The sequence below is a fragment of the Schistosoma mansoni genome, chromosome 1 (genome assembly GCF_000237925.1).
Source record: "Schistosoma mansoni strain Puerto Rico chromosome 1, complete genome".
In the NCBI taxonomy this organism is placed as follows: domain Eukaryota; kingdom Metazoa; phylum Platyhelminthes; class Trematoda; order Strigeidida; family Schistosomatidae; genus Schistosoma; species Schistosoma mansoni.
The window spans coordinates 50,716,153-50,722,605 of NC_031495.1; positions in this window are offsets into that span (position 1 = coordinate 50,716,153).

The window sequence follows — 6,453 nt, forward strand, 5'->3', positions numbered from 1 at the left end:
TCCACGGAGGACAACTCACCGACTCATCCGAGGTAAAGACCGGTGTTAGACAAGGTTGCTTACTCTCACCCTTTCTCTTTCCCCTGGTGATCGACTGGATCATGAAGACGTCAACATCTGGAGGAAATCACGGGATACAGTGGACAGGTAGGATGCAGCTTGACGATTTAGACTTCGCATATGATCTGGCTCTTCTATCACAAATGCAACAACAAATGCAGGAGAAAACGACCAGTGTAGCAGCAGCCTCAGCAGTAGTAGGTCTCAATATAAACAAAGAGAAAAGCAAGACTCTCCGATACAATACAATATGCACCAATCAAATTACACTTGACGGAGAAGCTTTGGAAAATGTGGAAACCTCTACATATCTGGACAGCATCATTGATGAACACGGTGGATCAGATGCAGATGTGAGGGCGCGAATCGGCAAAGCAAGAGCAGTATACCTACAACTGAAGAACATCTGGAACTCAAAACAATTGTCAACCAACACCAAGGTTAGAATTTTCAACACGAATGTCAAGACAGTTCTACTGTATGGGGCGGAGACGTGGAGAACTACCAAAGCCATTATCCAGAAGATACAAGTCAATAGATCTGTGATATTGAGATTGTTCTCCTGCACTCACCATTCAGACTCATGTTTCTAATTTTTGTGCTGGGTTAACTATTCTACTAAGACAACCTTTAACATGCTAACTCGGACTTTTACATGAAAACTGTGTGGCAGGCATCGGATGGAACCTACTCCACCTTGATAAATATCACAACTCATTGTTCTTTATTACTGCCTTCTCTCTTCTGGAGCCCCTAATCGCAGTTCACTCTTGCAACATGAGCTAGCATCAATTTAATCTAATAATTTATCGTACCTCCATCTGTTCCACTAATAAATGTTAAGCATTGGTTATCGTTCATATCCAAATGCCTTGCTGCTCCTCGGTTTCTCTTTTTTTTTCTCTTCAGAATCTTACTCTGAGGGTGAAGCTATGTAACTTCGGACATCTGGAACAAGCTCGACGAACGCGCCTTCCCAAGGTCATAGCTCGAACCAGGCGCTCCACAAGCCTACCTTATAACAACTATAAACTTAAAAAGCTGCATTACATAAATACTTAGCAAGACCGAAACCCTATTACACTTTTTGTCGAGATTGGATCTGGTATATAACGTGGACTCTATGCCCCTTTGGAAACTATTCTTATGAAAACACATTATATCTGAACGAATGAACTGCTATCAAGTTTTATAGATTGTAATTACTAAACAACCTTGCCTGGGATGCATACTGTGAACCAGTATATGTTGTAAATTGTAGATCATGCCTGTAAAAATGGCGTGTACCTGCTATTGCAGAAATATATTATTATTATTATTATTAACAGCTGTCTACGCAAGATACTTCTGATCAGATGGCCAGACACTATCAGCAACAAGTTACTGTGGGAGACAACAAACCAGATTCCAGCAGAGGAAGAAATCAGGAAGAAGCGCTGGAAGTGGATTGGGCACACCTTGAGGAAATCACCTAATTGCGTCACAAGACAAGCCCTCACATGGAATCCTGAAGGTCAAAGGAGAAGAGGAAGACCAAAGAACACATTACGCCGAGAAATAGAGACAGATATGAGAAGAATGAACAAGAACTGGATAGAACTAGAAAAGAAGGCCCAGGACAGAGTGGATTGGAGAAAGCTGGTCGGCGGCTTATGCTCCATTGGGAGTAACAGGCGTAAGTAAGTAAGTAATGTATGTATAACGTTGAAGGAAATGGGATACATGTCTGACGTTAATTCTACGGCTAATTTGGAGGTAATAGTTTCATGTCTGCTACTAGAATTGCAAAATAAGTGGGCGGAAGTCGCTGATAAGATCATGATGCACGGGAAGGAGCCGAGCTTTGAAGAATTTGTGGTCTTTGTAGAAGAGAGGGCCAGAATTGCCCGATCCCGTTATGGTAGATTAGTACAGTGTAACTCAAAGTTCGGTAAAGGGAATTCTGAAGGACAAGCTGATAGGAGATCACGCCTTCATGCAATTAGACGAGACCCAAATAACTCAGTCAAGGTATCAAGTTGTGCAATCCGCTTAGGTGATCATGAGGCGACAGATTGTCCAAGGTTAGCAAAAATGAATGTAAGAGAAGGGAGGCAGGAGATAAGAAGACGTGGTCTATGTTACTTATGTTTGAGGAAAGGTCACATAGCTATGTCATGCAACTCAGGCTTCAAGTGCGACGTCGAGAACTGAAAGGTTGGGCACAATTCATTATTGCATATTGATGGTATTGATAGCCATGTGGTGAACCTAGCTAAGGATTGGAACTCCTCAATGGTTTGTTTGGGTATCGTTCCAGTCAGATTATACGGTCCCAACGGATGTTTGGAAACATATGCACTTCTAGATAGTGGTTCAGACACTTCTCTTGTATGTGAAGAATTAATTAATCAGTTGGGTATCAAAGGTAAAGAGACTTCGATAAGAGTGGCGACTGTGAACGGAACTACCAATTGTGAATGTTTGGAGGTAAATTTAGAGGTATTTTCATTAGATGAACGGGGTTCTATAAGAATCAACAAAGTTTACACGACCAAGAAACTTCCGATCGATCATGCAGCACCTTTAACCGAACTCCAACTGAAAAGGTGGAAACATTTAAAGGACATAACCTTTCCGAGGTTGCAAAGCAATTTTGTAGGGATATTGATTGGGTGTGATGCTCCGGATGCACATTGGGTCTTGGAACAACGTCTGGGGGACAGGAAGCATCCGTTTGCTGTGCGAACCCATCTCGGTTGGATGATTATAGGTCCTAAGGGGGGCAACGAGGTCTCTACATCAAGTTCAGTGGTGTCATTGTTCTAATGATATTTTGCGAGATACAGAAAGATTATATAATCATGAGTTCGAGGATACAGATACGTTTCGTAATGGATATTCTGTCGAATATAAAAGAGCTCCAGAAATAGTTAGTAGTTCCTTTAAACTGGAAGGCGGCCATTTTCAAGTTGGTCTACCGTGGAAGTATGATAGGCCAAGTCTACCGAATAATTTGGAACTGGCTGAACGCAGACTAGAGTGTTTAAGGAAAAGGTTTATGAAAGATAATAGTCTTCTGCAGAAACATCAAGCTGGGATGAATAAACATTTAAGTAAGGGCTACATCATTGAAGCTAGTAAGGAGGGATTTGGCCGTGATGTTGTTTGTTGGTATATTCCTCATCATCCCGTTATCAACCCTAAAAAGCCTGGAAAACTCAGAATCGTTTTTGATTGTGCAGCTGCCTATCAAGGTTTTTCTCTTAATGGTCAGCTTTTAAGAGGACCAAATACTGTAAATAGTTTATTTGGCGTGCTTCTACGATTCAGATTAGGTAATGTAGCATTAGCCGCTGATATCGAAGAGATGTTTCTTCAAGTAAGGATCCCGAGACAAGAAAGGGGAGCGTTTCGTTTATTGTGGTGGGAAGACGGTGATATAAAACGAAAGGCTAAGGAATATTGTTTAACAGTTCATCCGTTTGGAGCCGTGTCCTCCCCCTTTTGCGCTAATTTCGCTCTTAAGAAGACGGTAGATATATATTCGGCAAGGAATTTAATAGAGATATTCAGGAAGTCGTAGATAAGAGTTTCTATGTCGACGACTATTTAGCCTCCATTGATAATGTACAGGATGCAATTGAGCTGGCAAATGCCCTTGGTTTGCTCCTCAGAAAAGGTGGGTCCAGACTTACGAAGTGGATAAGTAACTGTTTTGCAGGTTCTCGAATCAATTCATCCAGAAGAGAGAGCAGAAGCCGTAAGAGAGATTGACTTTGAAAGACTTCCTACGGAACGCACGTTGGGGTTATTTTGGAATACTATGGTTGATCCGTTTGAATTTAAAGTCCACATACCGAAACGTCCCCTCACTAGGCGAGGTATATTGTCGAGTGTAGCCTCACTTTACGACCCCTTGGGATTGTTAGCACCGTTTATACTTCCCATGAAGAAGTTACTTCAACGTTTGGGTAAATTGGGACTAGGATGGGACGAAGAGATTCCAAAGAGGAGAGCAAACGCTGGTTAGAGATTTTAAGTGAATTTCAGAGGGTTGAGAACGTTAGTTTTCCACGTTTTGCATTGTTTCCGCAATCAGATCGTTCGCTACTGGAACTTCATATTTTCAGTGATGCCTCGGAAAATGGATATGGGGCAGTGGCATACATCCGCTCTTACATTTCTGACACTGAGGTATGTTCTCGTCTTGTTACGGCTAAGGCAAGAGTAGCCCCGTTAAAGGTCCAAACTATACCGCGCTTGGAACTTACGGCAGCAGTTTTAGCAGCTCGCATGGGATCCCAGCTGCAGTCAGAATTAGATATTAAGTTTGCAGAGGTTAAATTTTGGACGGATTCCATGATTGTCTTGCACTATATTAGAAACGAGAAAAGCCAGTTTAAAACATTCATAGCAAACCGGATCTCGACTATTCATAGTCTTACTAAGGTGGACCAATGGAGATTCGTACCTTCTAAAGAAAACATAGCAGACTTTGCATCCAGAGGGGTTAAGTTTAACATCGATGATGTCAAGGTATGGGAGGAGGGTTCACGTTTTCTCAAGAAGCCGAAGGAGTTTTGGCCTGCTGCTGATATACAGGGTCCTGAACCCCATCTCTTGGAATTAAAGAAAGCAATGTCCACGCATGTGATGGTTGAAGAATCCACTGTCGATCTACTTATTAATTATTATTCAGATGGGACTAGATTACTTAAGGCCGTTGCATGGTTGACCCGATTTAAGCTATATTTATTGATAATGCGTTCTGGTAGAACTGATCTGTCTCTACAGATGGGTATGCTCAGAGTTGATGAGTTAAATTTAGCTTGTTTAGATCTAATTCGATATGTCCAACGCATACTATTTCGGAAAGAGATTGAAATGTTGTCGTCTGATACCATTAGCAAGGTGAAAATAACAAATTCACCGTTACGAACTTTAAATCCAATGATGATAAACGGATTATTATGTGTCGGTGGCCGACTTCAAATTAGTTCCTGGACCGAGTCGAGGAAGTATCCTATAATATTACCATCGAAGCATAAAATTACAAATTTGATTCTACAGTATTATCATATTTTAGAAGGACATGTCGGGGCCACAGAGGTAATGGCAACAGTTCGAGAAAAATTTTGGGTGCTGAGGGGTGGTGTAGCCATGAGGAGGGTAATAAAGAATTGTGTTTATTGTAAAAGAAGGAACGCCCGCCCCATCCAACAACTGATGGCACCACTATCTCCGAGCAGAATAGAAGATGGTGACTATCCATTCTTATCAGTTGGTGTTGATTATTTTGGACCCATTATGGTTAAACATGGTAGAAGTACCGAGAAGAGATATGGTTGTGTATTTACATGTTTAAGGTTGAGAGCTGTGCATCTGGAAGTTGCATATAGTTTTACCACAGACTCATTTATCATGGCATTGATGAGGTTTATCAGCAGGAGAGGCTATCCAAAAGAGATATACAGTGATAATGGATCAAATCTGGTGGGGGCTGAACGTGAGCTAAAAAAATGTCTTCAGGATTGGGTGCAGGAACGTATACACTCTGATTTGCTAAGAAAAGGGATTGACTGGCATTTCAGTCCTCCGGCTGCCAGTCATTGGGGAGAAGTATGGAAGCGCATGATTCGCTCTGTACGTAGAGCATTGGGTGCTCTTGTTAAGGAACAATCTTTAACAGATGAGTGCCTTGAAACTTTCATGACAGAGGCTGAGCGTATAATTAACAATCGACCTTTGGTCCTGGTTACAGACGACTCGAATGATCTCGATGCAATAACACCAGCAAAACTATTACTATTGAGAGAGAACGTCGCAGAACTTACTAACGTTCTATCTAATGACAGGTATTCTAAGAGATGGAAGCAAGCGAATTACTTGGCAAAAATTTTTTGGAGACGTTGGTCTAAGGAATATGCTTCGCTTTTGCAGCGTAGATACAAGTGGACCCAACTCGAGAGGAACATAAGGGAGGGTGACTTAGTAATGATATGTTCTGAGTTCTCCGAGAAAAACAAATGGCCCTTAGGTCTAGTACAGAGAGTGTTACCAAGTAAGGATAGATTTCATGCAGTTAGTTCCCTTTATGAATTTAAATAAAGACAGAACAAATATTGATGCAGAATAATATGAATTCATTATATTTCGTGGTTTCTCATCAGCTGCTTACAACCAAATATGCATTAGAGTTTTATCATTGGGGTAATAAATAATGTGGAACAATTGACAAAATTGAATGTAAAGGATTGGAATAACAAAAGTCATCGATGATAACTATATATATGGGCAAGGAAAGGTCAGAGGTTATTAGGTATTGAAATCAAGGGTGGCGTAATAGTTGAGTAGAGTTCAGAGACAGATAAAATCAAAAATGTGATTATTTTAGAGGTAGTTGAAAACAAT